Below are 24969 nucleotides of genomic sequence, written 5' to 3' on the forward strand. Positions count from 1 at the left end.
CCACATGGAGTCTGAGCCACTGAGTGAGTATTATGGCCTCGTGGTATATCCTGCAAACATATAAAAGATTGTGGGGGTGCAGCTGCTCAGTGCAAGGGTAAGCGGACAGCGAGGAGTAATTTTAGCACTTCTGCTTGTGCAGGAACTGTTGCACATACAGAAGTCCTCTGCGGGATCTAGTCCAATGAATATATGGTATCCTAGCAACAGTGGGGCTAATGTTGTTTGCTTGGCATGCTGCCTTCTTTTTGACACCTTTCTAGAAGGTGTAGTTTGATATTCCAAAAGTATAGTCCTTAGCTTGTAAGTCCTTGGCTCAAAGGCTGGCTGATGGGGTAAAAGCAAAGGATACATCAGGCATTGGGAGGAAGCCTATGAGTGTAAACACGTAACAGTAACAGGATACAAAACTGTTGCAATGGTGAATGTATGGCAGGATGGCTGCAAAGGGAAGAGAAAAACTGTGGGAGTTACAGCTCTGATTATATGAAGATTGGTGCCCATAGCTCTTAGATTGAAGGTCTTTGGCTGCATATGCTATTTGTTTTCTTTCTATTTCTCAGGATGGCTGGAGACACAGATCTAACTACTGCCACCTCATATGCTTGATAGCTGTAAATCCTTTAGAAATGTACTAGGAGCTTTACCAGGTGCAGAGTGAACACTCAAAGTCTTTTTATAGAGGGTGGTTATTGAGCCAGCATAATTTGCCATGTTGTATCTTTATTTACTTCTGATCGGCTGCTCTCTGCAGCCAACACTTCATCTGTGACTGTAGTTGGAAGTAATTTGAATCTCTCTTAAGGTGTGAAAGCTCTTTATGGAATTATTCTTGCAACAAAATGCAAGCAGGTATATATGCAAGCTTGTCTTTAAGTTCTGAAGCGTATGTTAAAGGTTAAGAAGGTCGCTCGAACAAGCTCCATAAATAGCTTTGATTTTCAGGGAAACGAAAGCCTTATGATTCTGCCTGTGGAGGTTTCTTTTTTTAAATAGTTCAGCTTATTTTCCACACACCCCAATGAAATATGAAGATGTTATTCATATAAGGCCAAGTTTGTGTCAAAGTTGCAAAGCATAACAATAATTGTAGATTATCTTCACAAGGACTATGCCTTTAAACAGAACAGTGCTATTGACTATGATAAATTTGTCTAGCTTAGTCTAGTGGAAGTCCATATAACATGGTGAATAAAGGAAAGTGACATCTGAGTTAAAGAGGCAGATGTAAATGCCTGATCTGTTTTGCACCCACAAGAACCACATTTTCCCAAGTCCCTTTCCTGCTAATGTGTGTAGCTGAATACAGTGCCTTAAAGGGACACTGCCTTTTTTTCATGTTACAGAGGTTTTCAGACTTTTCAATATTACTGATAGTAATCACAAACCTTTTTTGGCATTTAAATCTGGTTTGTTTTTGTACCCTGTAGGTGCATATATCTTATAAAGTATTTCATTTAACATGCAGTTTCACTGTGCTTCATTGTGAGGCTCCAGTATTAATTTGTAAACATTAGAAACAGTGGTGATTTTTGGAGGTGGGGGGGGATGAAAAAATGACAAATTTAGCAAAAAAAATCAGCCAGCACAAAGTAGTTATATCTGCTTACCCCTCAATCAGGGGCATAATGAGCCAAACTGTAGCCCTGGGCAAAACCTGAGTTGGATGCCCCCCCCCCCATGGGTGGCCACTCCACCACGACCAATTTTTTTTGCACCAGGACATTGGTGCCACCACCAGAGTGCATTTTTTATACATATCAGCACCAAAGATTTCAGCATATCATCAGATGACTGTCCTTATGCTACCCCCCTTCCAGGAGGTTTGGTGAGGTTTTGGTTCAAGAGGTGAGATTGGACTCTCAAAGGAACGACTCCATCCCCATTGTTCTGCAATAAGGATCTAATAGGAGATGGGGCTACAGATTTGGGGGGTCCATAACAGTCTCCCTAATGATACGGCTGAAATTACAGTGCGCTAGCCTAAAAACCTAGCCTCCTGCGGAGCCCAAAATGGAAAACCACTAAAAATACCTGCAAAACGAACCCTTCATCTTTGATGCCCCCATTAAGCAGGTGGTGCCCTGGGCAAGGCTGCCACCTTGCCCAATAGCTGGCCACGCAACAGAAATGCCAAGTTGGGTAACCTAATATGAGAAAAATAAGGTTTAAAAATGAGAAGGCGATCAATTTCGTGTTAGATTTTTTTTTTAATTGCTGAGGAAAGGGATTATTTTGGTTATCTTGGCTTCTATGAAATGAATATTGTTGAATAAACCTGTGTCAAAACATCCCTTGAGTACAGTTCAAAGGCACATGATGCAGCCAGGATTGCCAGCTTCAAGTTGGGAAATTCCTAGTGATTCAGGGGTGAAACTCAGGGAGAGTAGAGATTGGGCAGGAACCTCAACAGAGGGTATAATGCTATTGAGTTCATCCTCCAAATGGCCGGTACATTTTATTCCCGGGGACCAGACAGGTCAAGGCGGCATTACTGTGAGAGATCACTGGGCCCCACCAGGAATTTGGCAACTCTGCCATACAGTGGCCTTGCTAAAGTTCAGGGCTTGAAAGGACCTTTTCATCTCCTTTGTCAATATTTCAGAGTAGCTGTTTAGGCTGATCTCAGAGCACAGGATATGTAAAGCATGACAGGCCTTGTTTACTATCTTTCTTTGACCCTCATACATATTGAACCACACTCCCATTTCCACACAGATTACTGCCAGAGCAATATAGGAAGAAGACAAAAATGGCTAAAAAGAAGCGGACCAGACTTACCTGGTCCGCCGTTGCCGCCGAAGAAGCGCCGCATCCCCCCCCCCCCAACCTTTCTCCTCTCCTGCTGCGGCGCTTGAAACGCTCTGGCGCAGGGCGCTGAAGTGGCGCAGCTTGTTGGCTGGGGCATTGGCCAGTGTGGTCCTGACGTCAGGCCCGGCGCCGCCCTCAGCCTTTATAGGCTGGGGCTGGCCACGCGTCGGCCTCTTTTGACCCGCTGCCGCCGTTCGAGGGACATCTCCTTTTTGGACTTGCTGCCTCCGAAGGACATTCTCCTCACGGTAAGCTGGCCAGCGTCATTATCAAAGCCCGGCTCCGTAGGGCACAGCTCAGCGCCTTCCACAACCGGCGGCCATCTCGCGGACCCTTCCTGTCTCCGGCAGCCGTGAATCAGCCCCTGTCTCTGGTCGGCTTCACCGACTAAGCCCCCCCCCTCCACGTTGACAGCAGGCTCCCGACTTTCGCCGCCCGCTGGCGGCTCCCCGGCACTCCAGGCTAACGCCGCGCTGAAGGACACTCCGGCCCGCCAACCGGTACAGCTCCAGCCAGCCAGGCCGATCCTTCACCATCCGGCCCGTGCTCCTGCTGCCCGGGCTCCAGATTACGCCCCTCCGGTCGCGGAGCCCACTTCGCCCATCGCGTCTTCCTTCTCGGCGCTTGTTTGTTGCCGCCCGGCATTGTCGGGTATACGTTGGTCCAACCTCCGACCCGCTTCGGTACCGGGCTTCGGCCTCCCGGCCTCGGCGGCTTTTCACCCGCCTCCTGTGAGCTCCCAGCTCTCCATACCACTGCTGCTCCAGCTGCTGGTTTCCGAACATCCAGGCCGGGCTCACAGTAAGTAACCGGACTGCAGGCTCCTCTCCTTCTCAGCTTTTAGAGGCTTCCAGCCGCCCCGTTTTTTCCTTTTCTCCGTGGTGGGCCTTTGGCAGCGGCTTCGTCTCCTCGCGGCCATTGCCTTCACAGCCAGCTAGCAAGGGGTCAGCGCGCTCCACAGGCAGAAGAGCCACTGCAAAGACAAAAAACGCGTCAGCTGTCAACCGGGCCACATCTCCTTCCCGCCCTCAGCGCCACGCATGCGGGCAAGTGCCACTCAAGCGGCAGCGGCCCCTGCTAGACAGCGTGACGATCCGGCATGCCCAGATCTCCCTGGGGGGAATCGGGCGACACAGGGGCCCGTGGCCGGGCCTTCCACTGCCAGACCCAGGGGCCCAAGGGAGGGAACGAGCAAGGGCAGAAGGCCCAGGGAGGGAACTAGCAAGGGCAGGGTGCAGCCACGGCCATAAGGTGCCAAAATACTCCTGCAGGTCACAGCCTCTCGATGGCCGGGTGCTCTGGGGAGCCAGAGCGGCTCTCAGCCTGTCCATCCAACTTCCCTAAGCATCGCCATTGAGGAGATGAGCAACCTGCTGGTACAAGGCATGGCGAAGACCCTTGCCCAGTTAAGCGGGCCTGGAAGAGTGCCCCATGGCCAACACCCTCCTCGCCGCCTTCCCCGCCCTGAGGGTCCCCGGGGAAAAGAGGATGTTTTTATCCACACAGGAGACCGACGAGGTTTCGTCAACCCCCTCTTCGTCGGACGGCGAAGGCACTTCCAGACGGGCCAGGGAAGTCAGCCCCAAGAAAAGAGGAAGAAGTCGGCACCGCATTAAGCGCGGCATCCGCCGATGTCTTCAGGGAGCTCTTAAGTCATTAAGTGAGTCAACCCGTCAGATGGCCGGGTTTCCTCATGTCGAAGGGACTCTATTGGGTAACTCCGGGGGCCATTCCTAGTCTCCCCCTGCTTTTGTAACAAAGCAGGGCGGATTGCCTGCAGGCCTTGTGAGGCCAACCCCACCCACGCGGTGGCTGATCTTTCACCACTCCCAGACCCCCCCGGTTTTCATGTCTCGAAAGCAAAGAACAGGCGTTAAGCGGTTAGCCGAAGTGGGCGTTTTTGAATTTACGTCCGGCCTGCCTTTGGCCATCCAGGCCGGACCGGTAAAATCCCTTCCATGGAGACTCCAGCTCCAAAGTTAGAGCTGAAAGGTCCTTTGAGGAACTGGCAGGCGGTTACAGTGAAATACCAAGAGTTGATTGCTTGGCGGCTTAATGCAATCACAAGGCGTGCTTAACGAATTAATTTCGCATCAATGCCATGTTCTGAAAGCCCGGGCCATAGCGGGCGATGCCGCTGACATCAAAGGCTATAGCTTAGAAGGCCAGCCACGCGCTTCCGGCTCCCCCGCGCCCGTTTAGGCTGCCCGTCTACAAGCAGGCTCAGATCTCTATTCATCCAGCCTTTCGCCACCGCAATTTTCTAGCGCCAAGAAGCGGGCTGCCGGCAAGGGCGGTGCGTGGCTGGTCTGTTGGGAGTTTAATTCTGGAAAATGTCAGCTGGACTATTACCAAATTTGACAATGCCTCGCGAGACCACCAACCGGCCCCGCGCCTCGGGATTACTTGCGTTCAAAGGCAAGGCCTCTCTGTCACTTTGGGGGGGCTGACTCAGCCACTGGCTCCAACAACATAAGGAAGGGCGGGTCGGGAGGCACACTTACCACCGGGGCCCATCTGATCCCGGGAATACAAACAAGCCTGACATCCCTTGGCCCACACCCCCCGCACAGTCCGCACTTTTAGTCCCTCCTTCAGCTTCTAGGGAATCGTTACCCGAACAAAGACGCGTCAAGTTCCGGGTACCCTGCGGAAGGCTTTTGGTCCGGCTTCCATCCCCTATACAGGCCCCAGCGTTCCTACAGGGCCTGCGGCAGCTTAAAAAATCAGCCGGACATGCCTCTAGTAGTTGCCGCCAAGATGCGAAGCGAGAGGCTGCGGTGGGATAGCCGCTTGTTATCTCTTCCCCTCCCCTCCCCAACCTGAGGGTGCAATGTCCCCTAGGGGTGGTCCCAAAAAAAATGAGGGGGAGTTCAGGCTACAATACACCACCTCAGCTACTCCCAGAGGGGTGCGTCGGTTAGCGACTTTGCTCATTTACAGCTCTCAGCTCGGTCAGATATTCCACCATCGACTATGCCATGCCGCATCCTTATCCGGGGTCTTGCGGCCCAGGTGCTTTTATTGGCCAAGTCGCGACTATTCGGTCGGCTTTCGGAGTATGTTCCCGGATACAATCTGAGCAGTTTTTCCCTCCTGGGTTTCAAGTTTAACGGGTGCTGGTACGTCGACAAAGCAATGTCGCCCATGGGGTGTTCAGAGTATCGTAATGCTGCCTTCGAAGCATTCCAGCACTTTTTTTAGAGATGAATGACCAGGGCTGGGCCTCAACCCCGCGAGAGAGATCACGCTACTACCTGGATGATTTCCTGTTCATAGGTAGCCATGGGACCAGGGAATGCATAAGGGGCCTCCCCACCTTCCAACTGCTCTGCTGTATGACTGGGAAGTCCCCTTGCCGGTACCAAAACCCCAGAGGCCGCTTTTGAGCATTAGTCTTCTAGGCGTACCACCTTTGGCACTGTCGCAGGCACGTCACATCTTCCCCGGGACAAACTGGCCAAGCTGTTAGAGCTGATCGAAGGGCTCCTCACTAGGCAAAAGTGTAGCCTCAGGGACATACAAATAGTTTTGGGTCACTTGAACTTCGCCTGCCGGGTCGTCTCCCCTGGCCGCGTTTCCATTTCTCCTGTGCCCGACACGGCACATGCCACCAGAGGCGTCACTGCCCCGCACCATCATATACGCCTCACTGCAGCCTTAAAGGCCGATCTGGCAGTGTGGCGGGAGTTTTTGCTGCACTTCAATGGCGTGTCCCTCTGGCAATCTGCTTTGCAGTTGCAGGCCCGATCAAGGTGGTCCACTCGGCGCTCCGGCAGCTGGGGTTCCGGGATCTATTTCGGGGGTCAGTGGAGTCGCAACCTTGGCCCCAAAGGCGATGGGCTAGGGACGGACTCTTTGTCTGATTTGACTTTTTTTGGGAGCTCTTTTCCCAATATTAGAGTTGCAGCGTCATTTGGAAACAGGAGTGTTTGCTAACCCGGAGAGTCCACGTTCTGGTGTGACAACATGGCTGTCAGTCGGGTGATTAATAAGCAGTCCTCTAAGCTCTGAGCCCGGGTCATGCGTTTAGTCCGGGAGACTGGTTACTTGCTGCTTAGTGAATAACACATCCTCGCTTTTCTGCCTCCAGCGTATTCCCCAGGCCTAAACAGCGATGTCAGCGATGCCCTGTCCGGGCCCAGATGGAGAGATTCAGGTCCCTGGCCCCCAACGCGGAGGCCGCCCCGCAACCGTTCCCCTGCGAGCTCTGGAACCTTGGCAGCGACGCATTGCTCTGAGGGTGTTGGACTCCCTTGCCCCATCCACCCGGCGGGCCTACCATGGGTCCCTGCAGTCGTTCCTACTCTTCCACGGGGGCCCTACGGACCTGCCCATCTCTACCTTCAATGAAGCTGCAATCCTGCGCTATCTGGATCAACTGCAGTGCGCAGGACGCTCAGCTAAGACAGCCCGCGTGTTTTTGGCTGCCGTGTCATTCTTTTGCAAGGCTTCCAAGCACCCTGACCCTTCCCACTCCTTCCTGGCCCGGCAAGCAGTTAAGGGTTGGGCCAGACGCTCCTCCGGGAGGCGGGATGGCCGCCGTCCCATCACTTGGGAGCTCTTGCAGCGCGGTTTATGGATTTAAGGGCTCCCAAAGTTTGCAGGTAGCGAACGTCACGAGAAACACTTATGTTCAGAGTTACATTTTCTCTGGCGGCTTTCTTAGGGCTTTTCGCGGCAGCGAAATCGCAGGTAAACCTCCGGGCTGACCACCAGGGGGCGAGGCTATCTCCATTCAATGCGACGTCAGCATCTCTGGCCACTCCATCCGGTGTTCCTTAGGCGGTCCAAAACTTCGATCCAGGGCCGGTAAGCTTTATGATATAGGTGGCACCCCATATGCATACAGCCAGGCACCCCTACCCCGGGTTGCTTTGATACGCTAGTCTTCTTGGTAGCCCATCCCCAGCAGCATGTGGCCCCCTCTTAATCCACAGGGAAGGTCTTGCCTCTCACGTTATCGGTAGGTGATTTTTCTGCGCTTCTGTGCCTAAAGGGAGGTGCACTCTCCCTACAGCGGAGTTCGGGCTGCATTCTTTTCCGCATTAGCGCCATGCCACCACCGCTGCATCCCTGGGCCTCCCTGGGCTGACAGGATCCAGTCTCACAAGAGGCGTTGGCGTTCCGCGACTTACAAGGCTTACGATGAAGCCCCAGTTCCACTCATTAATTTTCCTGTCTTCAGTTTGTCTTGTAGGTAGACCTTGCAACATCTGGGTGTCCGGGCATAGCATGAAGGCTACATGGGCTGCCGCGCTATGCCTCCTCGTCAGGGATGGGGGGCAGGACCTGGAGCCTCCACCGAAGTCAATGTATCTTGGACTGAAGGCGAGAGGAATGCCGATGGAGCTCCTTGCTGCCTCCTCCTGCAAAGTGCATGCTGCGTGCGGTGGGCCCATCCACTTAAGTCCGGATTCTTCACCTCGGGAGAGCGCACTCCACTCACTTCAAAGCTGCATCACCTTGTTACAGGCCATGCTGAAGGACTTAGAGGACATCACCACCATGCTGCCTAACACGACCCTCTTTTGGTCCAAGATGCTAGAAGCGGTCTGGCGTGGGCCACCGAATCCCTGGCAGGTGGATCACAAACTGTGACGAACCTGTCAAATTACCGTTTCACACTGGATTGCCAATTAGAGGGCAGGTGCATTCCAGCACCTCAGACATTTCCCAAAAAATGTCTTGATGCTCTTGTATAGGAAGGCCGGTGTCCACCACCAGACTGGGGCATGGACCTCTGGCTCCAGAGCCTAAGGTGGGAACACAGCGCAATTGGCTGTTAGGAATAGGAAGCGTTTGGGCTTAAGGGAGCAGGGCATGGCTCCAGCTCTGTGGCGGCTTTATGCGTATCAGGACTGGATCCTTGGTCAGGTTAGCTGCCTGCTAACCACATTTTGGAACCTCCCTAGGAGGTGTTTGAATTGGAGCAAGCAAGCCAGGGTTCTTGCACCGCCCAGGCGTGGGCTGAGCGGCTTTATGCCTCACAGCTGAAAATGGGGAAATGTTCCGAGCAGCGGTCACCACCACCCATCTGGATATTTCCCCTCATTGCTGCCAAATTTCATTTCCTCAAACATCGCTGGGTTTGAGGGAATCCCTGGAATCGAGGGGACAGCCTTCTGGGCTGCCCAAATTGCAAGATCGAGTCCACGTAACAAGCCTTACGCAGCTCACTATTCCTGTCAAGCCAATACAAAATTTATGGCAATGGCCATTTTGCCACCACAAATATAAAGTGTTTGTCTTTTGCCTTTTGCCTTATTTGGTTCTATACTGCAAGCTATCTCTCCACTCTGGTAGCGGCAAAGAAGGGACCGAACTTTACTCTGGTCCGGCCAAGTTGCCACGCCAGCGCCCATCCTCCCCCACCTTTTCTCCCTCTCCTGCTGGAAGCGCTGGAAACGCCATCGCTCTGGCGTGAGAAGTGCTGGAAGCAGACCATTAACTGGGCTGGCTGGTCGCCGGGGTCCTGGCCCGTCAGGGTCGAGCGCCGCCCTCAGCAACTTATAGGCTACAGAGGCACAGCCGCGCTGTCCGGCCTCTTTTGACCCAGCTGCCAGCCACCTCGGTTGGGCCCTCCCTCCCTGTTATTTTCTGTGTTGGATTTGCTGGTATTGTTAATTGGTTCCGCTGCCCGGTTTCGCGTGTGGGACTGATCGCTTTGACCAAGGGTTAGCTGCCTTGCTAACCATTTTAGAGTTCCTCCCTAGGAGGTTTGGGGTGAAACAAGCCAGGGTTCTTACACATTGGGCGTGGGCTGAGCTTCCAGCTTAGCTCCACAGCTTAACAATGAGGGGAAATGTTGAGCCAGCGGTCTACCACCCATCTGATATTTCTCCTCATTGCTGCCAAATTTCGACTTTCCTCAAACACGCGGCGGGGTTTGAGGGAATCCCTGAGAATCGAGGGGGACGGCCTTCTGGGCTGCCCACCGCAAGAATCAGTCCACATGCTAGCCTTGCATTACTCACTATTCTGTCAAGGCAATAAAATTTATGGCAATGGCCATTTTTTATACCACAAATAAAGTGTTTGTCTTTTGTAACCCTTGCCTTGTTTGGTTCATACTGCAAGCTATCTCTCCCTCTGGTGGCAATGTCACATCAACCCATCAAGAAACAATCCTGAGCATTTGTTCCTTGAAGATCAAAGTCTAGAAATTTCTGAAAATTATGCTGATAGTTGTTAGAGTTGCTTTAGGAAAACTCTAGGAAAACTAGATTTGTTTTAGGAAAACTCTGAACATCTTTCAACATTGACATGAGAGCTGATTGCCATAACTCAAAATTAAGGGCCTTACAGTGCAATCCTGAGTTGAAGTCAATCGGCTTAGACTGGAGTAAATCTGTTCTTGAGTGCATATGGATAGCATACTGCAAATTACAAAGACTGTCGACTAAAATACTTGAGTTATAACTGGACCCGTTATCCATCCTTCTATAATACAAGTGGGAATTTATCAACATAAGCCTGCAATTCTACGTACACCCAGACATCATTGGTATGTTCTGCACATCACACACAAAAAAGTATTTGGGATGTCTTAAAAAGAAGCAACTGCTTCTTTTTACTCCTCACACTGAAAATAAGTAATCCGGGGGGATGTTTTGAAAAGAGGCGGCTGCTCCAAACAACAAAGGCATCAGAGGAGAAAAAAGGCTTTTTCCCCATCGGACTGCTTCAGTCTCTGGTCAGTTTCTCCCTTCGCTTGTGTCCCATGTTTTGTGTGCAGCTGAAGGGATTCTCCTTGTCTCCATTTGCTGAAGGTTGCCCAGGATGTTTCCTCTTCAGGCTTTTATCCCGGGTACCCTTTCAGTCCCCAAAGTGCATAGTTGTACTCAGCTGCCAGTTTTCCTATTTTTTAATTTTTGAGTTATCTTCGTAGCTATGCAGATATGATTAAACAATCTTAGTCATTCAGAAGGTGGGTCTACCACCCATTGAAAAGCATTGGGTAGACCTACCCTCCTTAAACAACAAAAAATTTTTTTTACTGCAAGGGAAGTTGGTCTGCAAAGGGCAGGTCATCTACCCAATGCTTTTTTATGGGAAGTAGACCCACCTTCCGAGTGGTTATGATTTTCTTATGCATGTCTGGGTAGCTATGAAGATAGCTTCTCAAAAATTAAAAAAAATACAAAAACTATTGCTGAGTCAGAAGGGATCTGAGGCTTTGCTTTCAATGATGCATATCCATATTTCTGTTGTTCCACTGTCTCCTTTGGGGAGAACGATCTTTATCTAACAGCGGAGCTAGACCTTGTGCCTACTGTCTGTGAGGTCTGCAGAATGGTCACTGTGGTTTTAATAAGCACTGAAGCCACAGCAGAGAACTTACAACAGGTGTGCCACAATGAGGGCTGTCTGACATTGACATTAAAAATAAAACTTGTAAAAAAAATCTGTTTTTCCAGCATGGCTTGAGTCCAAACTTGGTGTCTTTTACAGCTGTGAATGCAAAAAAAAAAGTTCTGAGCTTTGATTAATGAAGTACATGTTTAATGCCCTATGAGAGAAAACTGTTCCAAAACAAGATGTCCCATTATCAACAGTTTGCTTTATACATATTTGCATATTTTATGTTGAGAGTTACATAGATCCTATTGCTAGATGGCAAGCTGAAGCATGATACAGTATTTAGCAATAGCTAGTGCAGGGGTAGGGAACCTGCGGCTCTCCAGATGTTCAGGAACTACAATTCCCATCAGCCCCTGCCAGCATGACAGAGGCTGATGGGAATTGTAGTTCCTGAACATCTGGAGAGCCGCAGGTTCCCTACCCCTGAGCTAGTGAACGTCTAAATGATGTCAGTGTGTTTGATACTAGTCTTTTCATGATATTATCAGGGGTCATCAAAGTTATTTATTGCTGTCATCATACATTTCTGTCACCCATAGCAACTTGGCAGAAAATACATTGCTAGTACAGCTTGAGGGCAGATTCAGTTTCAGATTTAGTTTAAATAGTATTTTTTTTCTGTGCTTAGCTACAAACTGTCAGACCTCTGATCATTTTGTAATATGAAATTGTGACATGATGTAACAACATTAACATTGTAACAACATTGTAACAACATTAACATTGTAACAACATTAACATTGTAACAACAACATTAACATTGTTTTGATTTTATTGGAGAAATTTCAGTTTATGCAGGATTCAAAAGTTCATAACCGATTAGATTTTCCCGAGTATGAACTATCTTGAGTCAAGAGGGGGAGGCAGGGTATAACGATATAAATAAAAATGTACGTTGTCATTTTTTTATTTTATAGCAAAATTTGCATTAAACAATTTTTGTCTACAATTCAGGATTTTTTTAATTGGAAAAACAAAGCCATGATATCTGGCAAATGTTAAAAAGCCCCAAAGAAAAGTATTGGAAGGTTAAATTTGGTAGGGGTTCAAGATTAATAATTTTAGAATTTCCAGTGGGAGAAGAATCATATCTATACCAGGGTCAAATTTTTGGTGAGAAACGGCAGCGCCCCAGAAGGCAGTGTGCTCCCATCGCTGCCGACCCTCGGGTCTCATCCAAGGTGACCATCTGGTCACCTTAATTTAAAAATACAATACTTTGAGGAAGTATTTGTTTATAGTTAAAAGGGGTATGATGCTTATCACATTCTGAGACAAGACATGCTCAGCTAGTTCTAAAATTTTTCTCAACTCTTTGGAGTTAGAAGATTGTTTTTAAATGAAAGTTGAGATACTGAGTCCTAATTCTCACAGAGGTGATATATGCATTTGAGCAGTAATACTTCAGATAGTACATGAGGGCTCACATGATTGTTTCCTCATAGGACCAGTTGACGTCATTTCTGCTTAGGAATGGTCAGAACCAGCTGAGGATATACTTTCCTCTCTTGTATCAGGTACACTACATAAAACTTGGGTGTGAAAAGAGATATAGCCTTTTGGCTCTTAGCCTACAGCTTGCTGCCTTTCGATGAGCCAGCCAATGAGTCCTGGACTGGTCCAAGATGAAGTTGCTTGTTTAGTTGTTAATTTATAATATGTTTGTTTTTTTAGCTGCTTTAGGTCCCTCTGGGGAGAAAGTAATTATAAATACTTAAATAAGTGTTGCTGCTCCAAGGAAATGCTGGACATAAGGTGACAACAATAGCGAATGGCCATTGTCTCAGTTTGCACTGCTAGTAGCAAGACGAATACCATTAGCATTGGCTGCACAGCTGGAATTTACTTTTCTCCCAACTAGTGCCGGTTGGGGAGGCAACAGGTGTAATTTCTATCTGATTCCTCCTTCTACACCAGTGGCAATTAGGGCTTGGCAGGAAGGTGAACTTTAGTATGAATGTCAGTTGCTCTGAGGCAGGGAGAACTAAACAGATGAAGGTCTTCACACATTAATCTTGTTTCTTCTGACGGGACCTGAGAGAAATAGGCAGGGGGAAAAGGGAAGTTCACAAATTGTCAGTCCTCAATGATTGTTAGGATTAAATAGCCTTCCATCCTACAGAAACAGCTGTAACAAAGGCCTCAATGGACTTGAGCAGAGTAATGTCTTAAGCAACAAAGAACACCAAGTCAGAAGGCAGAGAACTGAGGGAGGAGATAAAGTTGCAGCTGTGTGTGTAGTGTTTTTAGCATTTTCAGTGAAAGCTGGATCATAATTGGATCACCTCTTGTGATCTGAGTCTTGAGAACTCTATTGTAGCAAATTCTTGATCTAGAGGATTCAGATGCCAACTGAGGAAAGGTACATGGCTATCAACCCCAGCGTCTATTAAAACACATCTGCTTTACATTAAATCATTTTTTGGTACAAAAATAGAATTTTCAGAGGTCATGAAATGGTTGTCTTCTGCAAATTCCAAACATACATTTTTAGGTCTGTGCAGACACTGGGATTTTCTGCACACTCAATTTACTCCTGGTTTTCTTGGGAGTTGATCCACTAGCATTGGAATGAATTTGGCACAGTTGTTCTCCATATCTGCCCTCCCTGTGGATTTTCTCAGCTGTAGAGTCCCTTTATTTTTTTCTACACATGCCTTCAGTAATGAGGATTTTCAAGGAAGGGTCCTGTTGTCATTGGTGATTTCAGCATCCCCCCCCCCCCCCGCTTGTCTGATATATTATTGGACAGTTGTAACAATAGACTTATGAAGTTGTCTGAATTCACAGCTTTCATTTTTAAAGTCTCTGCCTCTTTTACCCATAGAGATATACCTTTTTTCTTTTACCTCCACAAGAGAAGAGGATACAGATTTTCTTTTGTTTATGTGAAAGCTGGCAATTCAAGGAATTTTGTAAGCCTGTTGTTACAACAGTCCAGTGACAGTTCAATTTTTTGGTGCTGTTTAACAAAAAGACAAGAAAAAGAAGTCACTTGTTCTTCAGAGAGAGAGAAAGGATAGGGAGTAGTTTGACCACAACAGGGAATCATCAAACAGTGGGGTGGAAGTGGGTGAAAGTGGGTGGGGCAAAAGAAACCTGCAAAAATGATAGGCATGAAAAAAGCCATGACTTTCAGAAAAACACTGGTGTAAAAGTGGCCTCCAAAGATCCAGAGTTGGGGGAGAGGGACCATACTGTCAAATGCCTTGTGAAAAAAATTAGCAATTTGGACTTCTAGGACATTAATCAATATGTTGAGAATACTGCAGGAATGTGAACGCCCTTGAAAAATTAGCTAAGTTATGATATTCATGAATGCATGCAATTTTTTGTTTTGGTACTTTGAAGCAAACTGATGTAAGAATAGATATGTATTTAGCTAGTAATTCCACTAAGTTTTTGCTTGGACACATCCAATATCCCATATTGAGCTGAAAGGCCCAGGCAAAGTTTGGTACATGGAGCCTAATTTGCAAGTGAACATAATACATGAGACTGTGCATGTTTACTACTGGCATGACACAGAACCTTAAAATACAGTTTTCTGTGCTCTGGTGAATTTGTACTTCCCTTAACTCTTCTCAACTAGAATAATTCTTCCATATTAATGTGAACAATAGTAAAAGTAAAAAGTAAAATGATGTGAGGTTTTTTGTGTATATATGTAATTTCAGCTTACACTTTCACCTAGGAAACAACATTTGCCTCTAGTTTATAAATCATTTGTAAACACAATATTTTGTAGTGTTGTATGTGTTGTATATTACTGATACAGAACAATTTGTGGTTTTAGTAATTTCTATCCCAAGTACAATATTAAAAATAACTCCTATATTTTTATGATAGGATGTTATTATAATAATAGACAGAATGTCATATGTAGTATTCACAATGTATGAGTATTTCCGTTTTTATGCCTATGCGTGTATTTCATTTCGAAACAGTATTAGGCCTCTCTGTCATATCAGATTTAAACTAAATCCTCAATTCGTGAGAAAGCATGATTGCAACAGTAATTATTCCAAATCCTCAGTTCTGTCCCTGTTATTTTGGTGGTGCTTTCCAATGCTGTATCTTTAGGCCTTAGTAAACAAAAAGCAAATACCCTTTTAACACATTTTTAGAAAGTTAATTTGTATGATGTGTACATTGCATTGCTTTCCAGTTAACATTTTAATTTCATATAACTTTTTCCTCCTAAACATAAAGTTGTTGTCGGTGATGAATGATAGCATTGAATGAATCTGCTACTGTGCATGTTGATCCTGATTTGGCAGAAAATAGCATAGGACTTGATCCAATCATATTTTTCACTTATAGCCCAATCTGTGGATGAAGGATAGTTGGGTGACAGAGACAGCACAGGTACGCCATCTCCACAGAGGTTCCCAGTGGCATGAAGAGGTAATATAAAACAGAAGCTTGTCTTTTGTACTGCAAGAGTGCCAGTCCAATGAACTCTGCCCTTCATTTTGCTGTAGAAGTCTCCACACACCAGGAAAAGAGGTTCCCAGGCTGGAAAGTCTGAGGAAGTTGGCTCTACTCCTGGGAGTACCTCCATCAGCACTGTTGTGGGCTCCTTTGATGGAGAAGTTCTGGCACAGTGACTGACCCAACCAATATGGATCCACACATGCCTGGTGCCAGCATATACTAATAGGGTTTTTACTAATGTTTTATTGTTGCTTCTAATTTTGTATGCTGAGCTTTCAGTTTGGTTTCACCTCTGTGTGAATTTGCCATAGAGTTTATCACATACTATTATGCCATTGGTTTGATGTAATGAGTAAGCTGTCTTTCAGAAAGCTTGTTTGTCTTAGTGATCTCCTTACTGAGCAACTCTTGATAAATCTCCAAGAACCTCAGTGTTCCCTGGAACCCTTGAAAATTCCAGGTAATGTTGATAGACTTTCATTGCAGGGCCTCATAGTGTTACACTTTACCGATGTGGCATGATTTGTGAGATGTTCACTTTGAGCCATTGTTTATATGTTGTCAGAAAGAAAGATTCATGTGAACATACGAATGAGTAGTATGAGCAACCCTGTATCTTATATTTCAATTGTCCCTAAGAGATGGTTTATCCCATTCAGACTTCTCCAGAGATTTATAACTGGAAGCTGTGAAGATACTAAATCTCAGTGGGAGCTCCCGCTTAGTTGCTATGATGCATCAGGGAGCCATTGTATGTTATAGTAGTTAATTTGTGGGTTTGAGAACTATGAAACTCAGCTGTGAAACTTAGAGGAACAGTTTAGGCCACCGCTAGAGTTGTTAGGAGAGTAAAATAGAAGGAGAGATATTTCTACACCGCCTGGAGATCCTTGGAGAATTGGCTGGATAAAAATATCATAGGCAGTTAAAATGGAATTCAGAGAAAGTTTCATGCAGGAGAGTTCATGCTGATATTGATCTAGTGGGTTGGATATACTGGACCACAAGTGTGGAGTCTGATCCCAAATGCTGGGCATTTAAGTAGGGGTCTTGCACAGTGAAAACACAGTGAAAACATTAGATAAACTGAAGAAAAAGATAAAAGATCTATAACAGCATATGTGTTGGGAAAACCATAAAAGTGGTTGTAGTAGCCGCACTGCCCTAGACGACTGCCCTTCTGAACAATACTGTGATTTTTATTGAAACGTGTGCATCTACTTTAAATATTGTTCTCATATTTGAGTGTTTTCTGAAATTTATCTCACTTTTTTGAAGTTTTCTTCAGGATGCATGATCAGATGAACTTAATTATGCATCTTCATCTGGCTAATGTCTTGCAACAGATGGATTTCAAGGGAAAGGTATGTAATACTTTTGTGTTCTCTGTCTCTCTTTGCGTATCTTACTCTCTCAAATATTGCTCATATAGTAGTGTATGTCTTAAACATTTTTGGTTTTAAATATCATTGATTTATATGGTTGTATAGTTGAATACTTAATCTGAATCTGATCCAAATCACACTTGAATGTAGTTGATATTTGCATTTGTGAATGACATTCAGCAATGATCAGAAACATTATTTATTTATTTATTAGTTTTATATACCGCCTTCCCCGGAAAGGCTCTTGACCTGACTTGTTCTTGTGGGTTATCTGCTACTTCTGCCAGCAGGAGAGTGTGATTGAGCAGAAATGTGGCCAAGAGGAGTGATATGGATAAAAATTACAGTTGTTCAAGCAAACTAGATTGCCCAATTGATGTTCCCTGTCATAGCATTTTTGCCAATCATAGCACCATATCAGTGTTTTTGGAATGGTGTTCTTGCAGAAACATTGGACTGCCAATCTCCAGGTGGTGGTTGGAAATCTCCCATTGTTACAGCTAATTTTAGGGTACAGTTCACCTTGAGAAAATGATCTCTTTGGAAAGGAACTCTGTGGCATTATACTTCATTGAAGACCGTCTCCTCCTCAAACACTGCCCTGCTCAGGATCCACCCCAAAAATCTCCATGTATTTTTCAACCCAGAGCTGGCAAGTAGGGCTGGCGAAGGAAGGTAACAGAAGAATCTCAGATTATATTTGCCATCTCTGCAAGCCAACAGGGACAGAGGTTTTGCTTGCATTTCTGGGCAGTCAAAAAAAAGTTACACCAAAACTCAAAAAGTGAATAATATCTTAACATATATACACATTCTCTCTTTGTTTCCTGGTAACAACTCCAGATTCTCTCAAAATAATCCAACAGGTAAGCATAAAGTCTTATTTGTCTATAAAACCTCCATATTTGGTTTTATTTCATTATTTTTTTCTCAAGTCAATTTGCAATGTATAAATTCAAATATCAGTATATATAAATTAAATATATTCCACTTATTCTTACAATTTTCAAAATCAAAAGCCCCATCCCATATGCACTTACATCACACATGCAAGGATTGTTTGAACTAAGGCTGTTCCATCTAATAAGAGGCATGCTGATGACATCCCCTGTGATGCTCAGTAGTTAGTTAAAGTTTGGGATAAGTTTTTTAATGAGATATATGACCAGTCAAAGCTCAGTGAGTTTAGCTAAGCAAACTGGTACCAATTTGTAATTTAAGTAGAAAAGCCTAATCTATATGTTACAAAGCTAACTAAATATTGGGGTGCTGTGTGGTTTCCGGGCTGTATGGCCATATTCCGGCAGCATTATCTCCTGACGTTTCACCTGCATCTGTGTCTGGCATCTTCAGAGGATTCAGATCCTCTGCAGATGCCAGACACAGATGCTACTGAAATATCAGGAAGATAATGTCTGCTTTTAAATACAACACTGAAACCATGGCTGACTCTACAGTACCAATATCTGAAACGTGAAAGCCTTTGACAATCCATTTAATTAAATATTGCCTGTTTTGTATGTATAAATTACGGATTGTTTTAATCCTATTTTTTATTGCATTTCTTTTAATTTTCTCCTTTTTCCTCTTGTAGCTGTTGTTGTTTTTAATTGTTTGGTAAATTTGATTTGGGAGATTTTATACACTTTTAAAATTATACTTGTTTTTCCAGTGGAAGGTAGTCTTGTCTGGGGTTGTACATCTCTGCAGTGGCATGGGTGGGACAAATGAAGCCCGGGCCTCACCCCTGTGCCCCCCTGCACTCCCCATTTACCTTAGTTCAGCTGACTGCAAAGAGCAGCCGGCTGAAAAAGCAGCCTGATGGGAAGTACACTTCCCAAGAGATCTTGAGAGCCCCAACTCCTGCAGAGGCCTCCCTGGGGGGTCTTGCAAAGTCTCCTGGGAAGTGTAGTTCCCACCAGGCTGCTCTTTGCAGCGGACTGAACTAAGGTAAGTGGGGGAGGGGGTGCAGGAGGGAACTAAACTTCCCAGAAGACCTTGTGTGCCCCAACTCCTGCAGAGGCCTCCTGGGGGGAAGGGGAACTTTGTGGTTTTTGCACCTGCCGCAACAGCAGGCTGCTCCGGGCTGCTGGACCTGGTGGGGTGGGACAAGGGGAAGGGGTGTGGGGGACAATTTTCCACCCCCACATGACCCCAATTGCATGCATCCAGGGTGCAGTGGCCCCCCACCCTATTGCAGCTATGCAATTGCGTCTCTGATCCAGATTTTTAGATTACTTAGTCCTCTACATTTCTTACTTTGCAGACATCAGAAAGAGGATTGTCATAAAGTTTTGAGACAAGTTAAGTAATGGACTACATTTTTGCTTTCTGCAATATTTGAACAGGAAGAAACTCCATCTCCCTAGAACTGTAGGAAAAAAACCCTCTGAACACGCCTCAAGAGCTAAAATTCCAGTCTTCCTTCATAGTTTCTTGGAGGTCTTTTCTGTCTAATTTCATATTTTGTAATCTGTTTTGAGTCTCAGTGAAAAAGGCGGGCTATAAATGAAGTTATATTATTATCATGATCAAATTCTTTTGTGATAGCACCACTACTATTGAAGATGTAGCTGTCTCTATCAATGTCTAATTGCATTTTTAGAAAAGGTTCTTAAGCGTAAAGATGTGTTACTGACAGTCAGGATCAAGTTAATTTATGCATAGTTGCAGGTAGTATGGGAAGTACAAGTACTATTATTATATACTATTGTGTACTAGTACTGTTATTATGTTTGGATGTGAAAGTTAGTGAGGGAAGCTGATAGGAAGAAAGTTGATTCCTTTGGAATGTGGTGCTGGATGAGAGTTTTAAGGATACCATGGACCACCAAAAGACAAATAAATGGGTTCTAGATCAAATCAAGCCTGAACAATCCCTAGCAGCTAAAATGACTAAACTGAAGCAATCCTACATTCTTCACATCATGAGAAGACAAGAATCACTGCTAAGGAAGAGTCAATGCTAGGAAAAGTTGAAGGCAACAGGAAAAGAGGTGGACCCAACATCAGATGGATTGATTCTGTAAAGGAAGTCATAACCCTCAGCTTGCAAAACCTGAGCCAGGCTGTTAATGATAGGATGTTTTGAAGGATATTGATTCATAGGGTCACCATGAGCTGAAAGCAACTGGATGCATTTAGCACAAGCAGCTTTCACAGTCTTTCTGGTGCATTTCTGTAGCAAATGGTAATTTTATGCAGGATCCAACCCTGCCTTAATCTCATACCTTTTTATCAAAATCGACCACTATTTCTTCAGACATTATTACAATTGCTTTCTTAGCTTTTTATTTTAAGAATCTTGTGAGTTTTCAACTCTAATCAGTGTTTACTATTACATTTACAGATTTCAAATAAAGTTCAAAATGATCTTTTGTGTTTTTGTTGCTTCTAGAGCAGCCAAAAAAAGTCTTTTCAAGACACAACTCTGAGCCATTCTAGCATGATTTCAAGTTGCATTGTATACATTAGCAGCACAAAGGGCATACCCTAATCTCTAGGGTCATCTCTTCCTACAGTAGTAAAATAACTTTAGCATGTGTAAAGCGGTTTGAGTTGTTTCATACAAAGAATATCTGACAGTTATTTCTAGTGAGTGTTTGCATGTAGAGAACGCTAGAGACAGAGTAGGGTTAAACCACTATTCTTGTAAATAACAGAGATACCAAAAACTGTTTTAAGTGTCTTATGAATTCTAAAAGATACAAATGTCACAGACTGTAACATGTTCAGAAAATGTTCAGAGACACATAACTACTTCACCTGAAATAATTCTAGTACCCTTATTCCAAGGGGCACTGTACATGCATTTTCTGTACAACTCTGCGAAATTTGCTTCACTCACAAATGCTTCTAATAATATGCTTGGAATAGTCTGTCTACTCGAGAAGCTAGTCAGGAGTCAGCCACCTTCTTTGAGGAAGTGCTGCTTCCTTCTCATGTATAATGGAATTCTAGAGAAAAATTATATAGCCCTGTTTTTTCCTTTGCAATATTTCTGGCTAAATAATGCCTTTTTAGTTTGAGCACAATAACAGTGATTTTCAAGAAAAAAACAGTTGTTTTTCGCCAGTTTGGGCTTGCAAAAAGTTTCCACGCTCCAATGAAAACATCCCAGACTGCTTGTGTGATCTGCTAATACATACCAAGTGATTCCAATAAACATATTTTTATGCTTTTTATTTGCAGCATCTGAGAAAATTTAAGGAAAAATCCAGGGAAAACTCAAATCTGGAGCAAATTTTCAGCACCCATCATGGGTTCTGTTAAGAAAACAGCCTTTGAATGTAAACAACATCTGTATTTTTTGCAGTGCCTTTCTAAAGAAGGGTAAATAGTTTGCTCTCACTGTAAACCAGTGGATTTCTTAATCTCCCTGCCTTGCTTGGATTTGGGCAGAATGCAGGCTTCCAGTGTGGTTAAGCATACATTTCTCAAAACTTATTCTATCTTTTCCCTCAAACAGGATTCCCAAATGTAGATGACTATGAAAGGCACTTTCATTCTCTGTGTTGGTGCTTTAACTTTAGTCTGACTTTAATAGGCTGGGATGATTTCAGCTTATAAATCTTCAACTGGAGGATAAAGTTCAAGTAGATAAAATCAAACAGATGTTGGTGGGAGGATTTCTCCATGACCCATAAAAGTGCTATCATCAAAGCCTAGAATCATTTGTTTTGAATTATTACATTGTTATCAAAAGGACTGTAGCAGTCTGTTTGTTGAGAAATTGGATCTGTTTATCTGAAAACAGGACCAAGATGCCATTCTAAGATGTTCCTGGGAAAGTGCAGTTTAGCTGACGGCTGACACGGTAGGGTAGCTGTGATACAGAGTGATTGGCAGCTGTCAACAAATTAAGCAGAGAGAAATTCTTTTTATAGAAAAATGCAACATTTCACCGTTAGAAGGGCCATCTCTGTAGCTTTACTTTATATCAAGGAAAATAAGGGAAACAGAGTTTTCCCTAGAAGTCCAAGGAACGAGGAATTGTTTCATGAATAAATTTCACATTCTGTCTGCCATAATGTCCTCTTTAAAGACAAGCAAGTTACTTGCACCTGTGGCTGGTGGAGGAAATATGTGTTTATTGCCCACCAAAAAAATCTCTGCTTGTTTCTTCCTGATTCATAAAACAAAAATTGACATGCAGTTGACACACATATTAATTTTAAAATGAGAACTGATATTTAAGTGGACAACATGTAAAAAGCAATTACTCTTTTCATATCCAACAACCTCTACACATATGCTCTTGAGCGTCAAAAAAAGTCTGTAGTTCAGGCTCTACCTCCATCACATTCATATTTTCTGTCTTTCTTTTATTTGTATCCTGTGTTTTGCCCGAATGACAACCAAAAGCATCTTACATCATTCTCTTCTTCCCAATTTTTTTCTCACAATAATCCCATAAAGCAGATTAGGCTGAGAATGTGTGTCTGGCCCAAGGTCACCCAGCAAGTTACATGGCAGAGTGGTGGATTTGAAACCTGGATCTCTGAGATCCTGGTTTAACACTAACCACAACACCATGCTGGCTCATATTATTCTTATGCCTGAGAACTGATTAAAATTATTGGTAAATTTGGGGTTTGAGGTTTTTTTAGCCTGGAAATTTTTGATAAAGCAGATAACCATCAGCATTTTGATTATTACTGAAATATTCAGGTTAAAATACCCAAGCCAAAATTATTCAGTTCTCTTCCCCCTACCATTTCCCAAGAAAGAGAACTGCCACCACTGGTGCTTTTGAATCTCTGGAGGGCTTTGAAAACTGGGTGGTGGGCAGATCTCTAAGCACTAAGCTAACTCAATGGAGCATTCAGACCAGTTTGCCTCATCCCCTGCCATGCATTCCAAGCCCAGGAAAGTTTGGAAAGCATGGGTGGGGGGCAGATCAGAATGGAGATCTCTCTCTCTTCCCCCCCCCCCCCACACATCTACTGGCTCCCAAGTCCATGTGAATTGGAAAATGACAGGGGATTTTAAAAACAAAAAACATGTTATTCAGCTTTTCTGGCACCAGGTGTATTCAGCTTTTCAAATACACTTGGGTTCTTTTTATCAGTAAAAGATGTCTCCCACCCCCCAAAAAGCTGATGTGGGTTTTTTTTTCAGGTTTTTCAGTGATTTGGGTTGATCGAGTTATCAAGCCTAATTATTCTGTATCTCTCACAAAAGGATGGAATTAAAGAACATAAGAAAGATTCTGTGCATTATCAATACGGTTGAAAGCACTAAAAGATTCCATTGATTTCAAACTCACATCTGTCTCTCCTACTGGTCTTTGCCTTGCTGAGGTTGCCTGAACTTCCTGTTCTGGAGGTTTCAAGTGATATAACTAAACAAAGATTTTTGACTAATGCCTTGATTTACTAGGTTCACAACTGAAAAAAGCTAAATCGGCCATGGGACACCTGTGAATCTGCAATTTTAGGCTTAATTTTAAAACAATAAACTAGTTCCTTTGAGAGAAAAGTATGGAAACATATGATTACACATGGTGAAATTGCAAATCATTTTGGCTTTTTGCAGGTAGGAATGGGCAGCTTTAATTGGTATTTATTTTATTGAAAACATTTTAATGTAGGCAGCAACAATTTCTACGCAATGTAGCGCAACAACAATTTAAACATTAAAGTGAGATTAAATAGATATAAATACATAGGAACAATTAAAAACAATTAGAATACATAAACACATTTTTACACTCTCATGGCCACAGTTTTATCCCTGCAAGCGTACTGACTACCAAACCAAGGTTCCCATTGCATTTTCTATACTTTATTGTTCATTTATAAGCTAAATTGCATCCATAAAGCTTCATTCATTTATGTAGACAGTATGATAAAGACATTTAGCTCCACCATGACACCAAAGCCAATCAGTTTTGATTTAGCAAGGGATATAATAAAATGTTTAATATTAAATATAATGGTTTGTCTTTTACAGGTATGCTTTCCTAAGGAAAAAAACATTTTTTTGGAAATACAGATGTCAACTCCGCACATCTGCACGCAAAAGAACCTAGCCTTACTGAGTCATTCTCCCATTTTCCAATGAGAGAATATGCATGAAGCTGCCTTCCTGAGTTAGACCCTTAGTCAATCAAGGTCAGCATTGTCTACTCTGGTAACCTCACTTCAGGGTCTCAGGCAGAGGCCTTTCATGTTACCTGCTATCTATCTTTTTAATTGGATATGCCAAGGAATAAACCTACAACTTTCTGTTTGACACTAAATGTGTTAGCGGCCCACCAAATTTTTACTAACTTGGTTTGGAAAAATAAAATTCTTCCAGATCTTTATGGATGGTTGTGGAAACTCTGGAATATGATTGACATGAATAAAATAACAGCCCTGAAGAATTTAATACAAAAGAAAAATTATAGAGAGAATTTCTTTTATACAGCAATGGCAACTGGTAATTAATTATTGCAAGGAAATGTATAAAAATACTTTGTTATGAGCCTAATTCAGATTACAGACCATATTGCTCTATATTTATTGACTCACACACTATATTCAAATCATACCTCATTATATTTATTAAAATTTGACAATTTGACTCATTATTTACCTAAGTTTGTTCATGCAGTCGTGCACTTAAAATTTTGGGTATGTTTGTTAAAAAAAAAGCTCTCTTGCTGAACACTTTTGATATCCTGACAAGGTGCTGCTCTCTGTCAAAGTGGAAATCTCTGTTGAAATATAGCTTGCTGCCTTTTCCGTGTTAACTGTTAACAAGCTTTCTTTTTCTTATTCCCTGAACTTGTTGACAAAATCTGCATGCAGTGTTGAGTGGAGAATTTGAGCAGGGTGAAGAAAGTGTGGCTGATGATGGGAAGAGTGGGAAACTCGTTATTTGAATCTCATAGTAAGCAAAATACTACAGTGTTTCTAAAGACGTTTTGCTTCTTCCCCCTCCATTGGTTTCTACAGTGGATCACTTAGGGCAGTTGAGCAAAAGA

The 24969-nt window shown here is 44.0% G+C and overlaps 1 long non-coding RNA gene across 1 annotated transcript in view; it reads left to right on the plus strand.

The window, feature by feature from the left end:
• The window catches only part of LOC125440185, a 45390-nt gene extending 25563 nt beyond the window's left edge, over positions 1-19827 (plus strand). Inside the window, exons 2-5 of the long non-coding RNA XR_007245651.1 lie at positions 15499-15582; positions 16891-16976; positions 17841-17863; positions 19264-19827. This is a non-coding gene — a long non-coding RNA (uncharacterized LOC125440185). The remainder of the gene's footprint in view (positions 1-15498; positions 15583-16890; positions 16977-17840; positions 17864-19263) is intronic.
• Positions 19828-24969: the final 5142 nt, after the last annotated feature.

This window comes from Sphaerodactylus townsendi, linkage group LG10 (assembly GCF_021028975.2).
Source record: "Sphaerodactylus townsendi isolate TG3544 linkage group LG10, MPM_Stown_v2.3, whole genome shotgun sequence".
Lineage (NCBI taxonomy): Eukaryota > Metazoa > Chordata > Lepidosauria > Squamata > Sphaerodactylidae > Sphaerodactylus > Sphaerodactylus townsendi.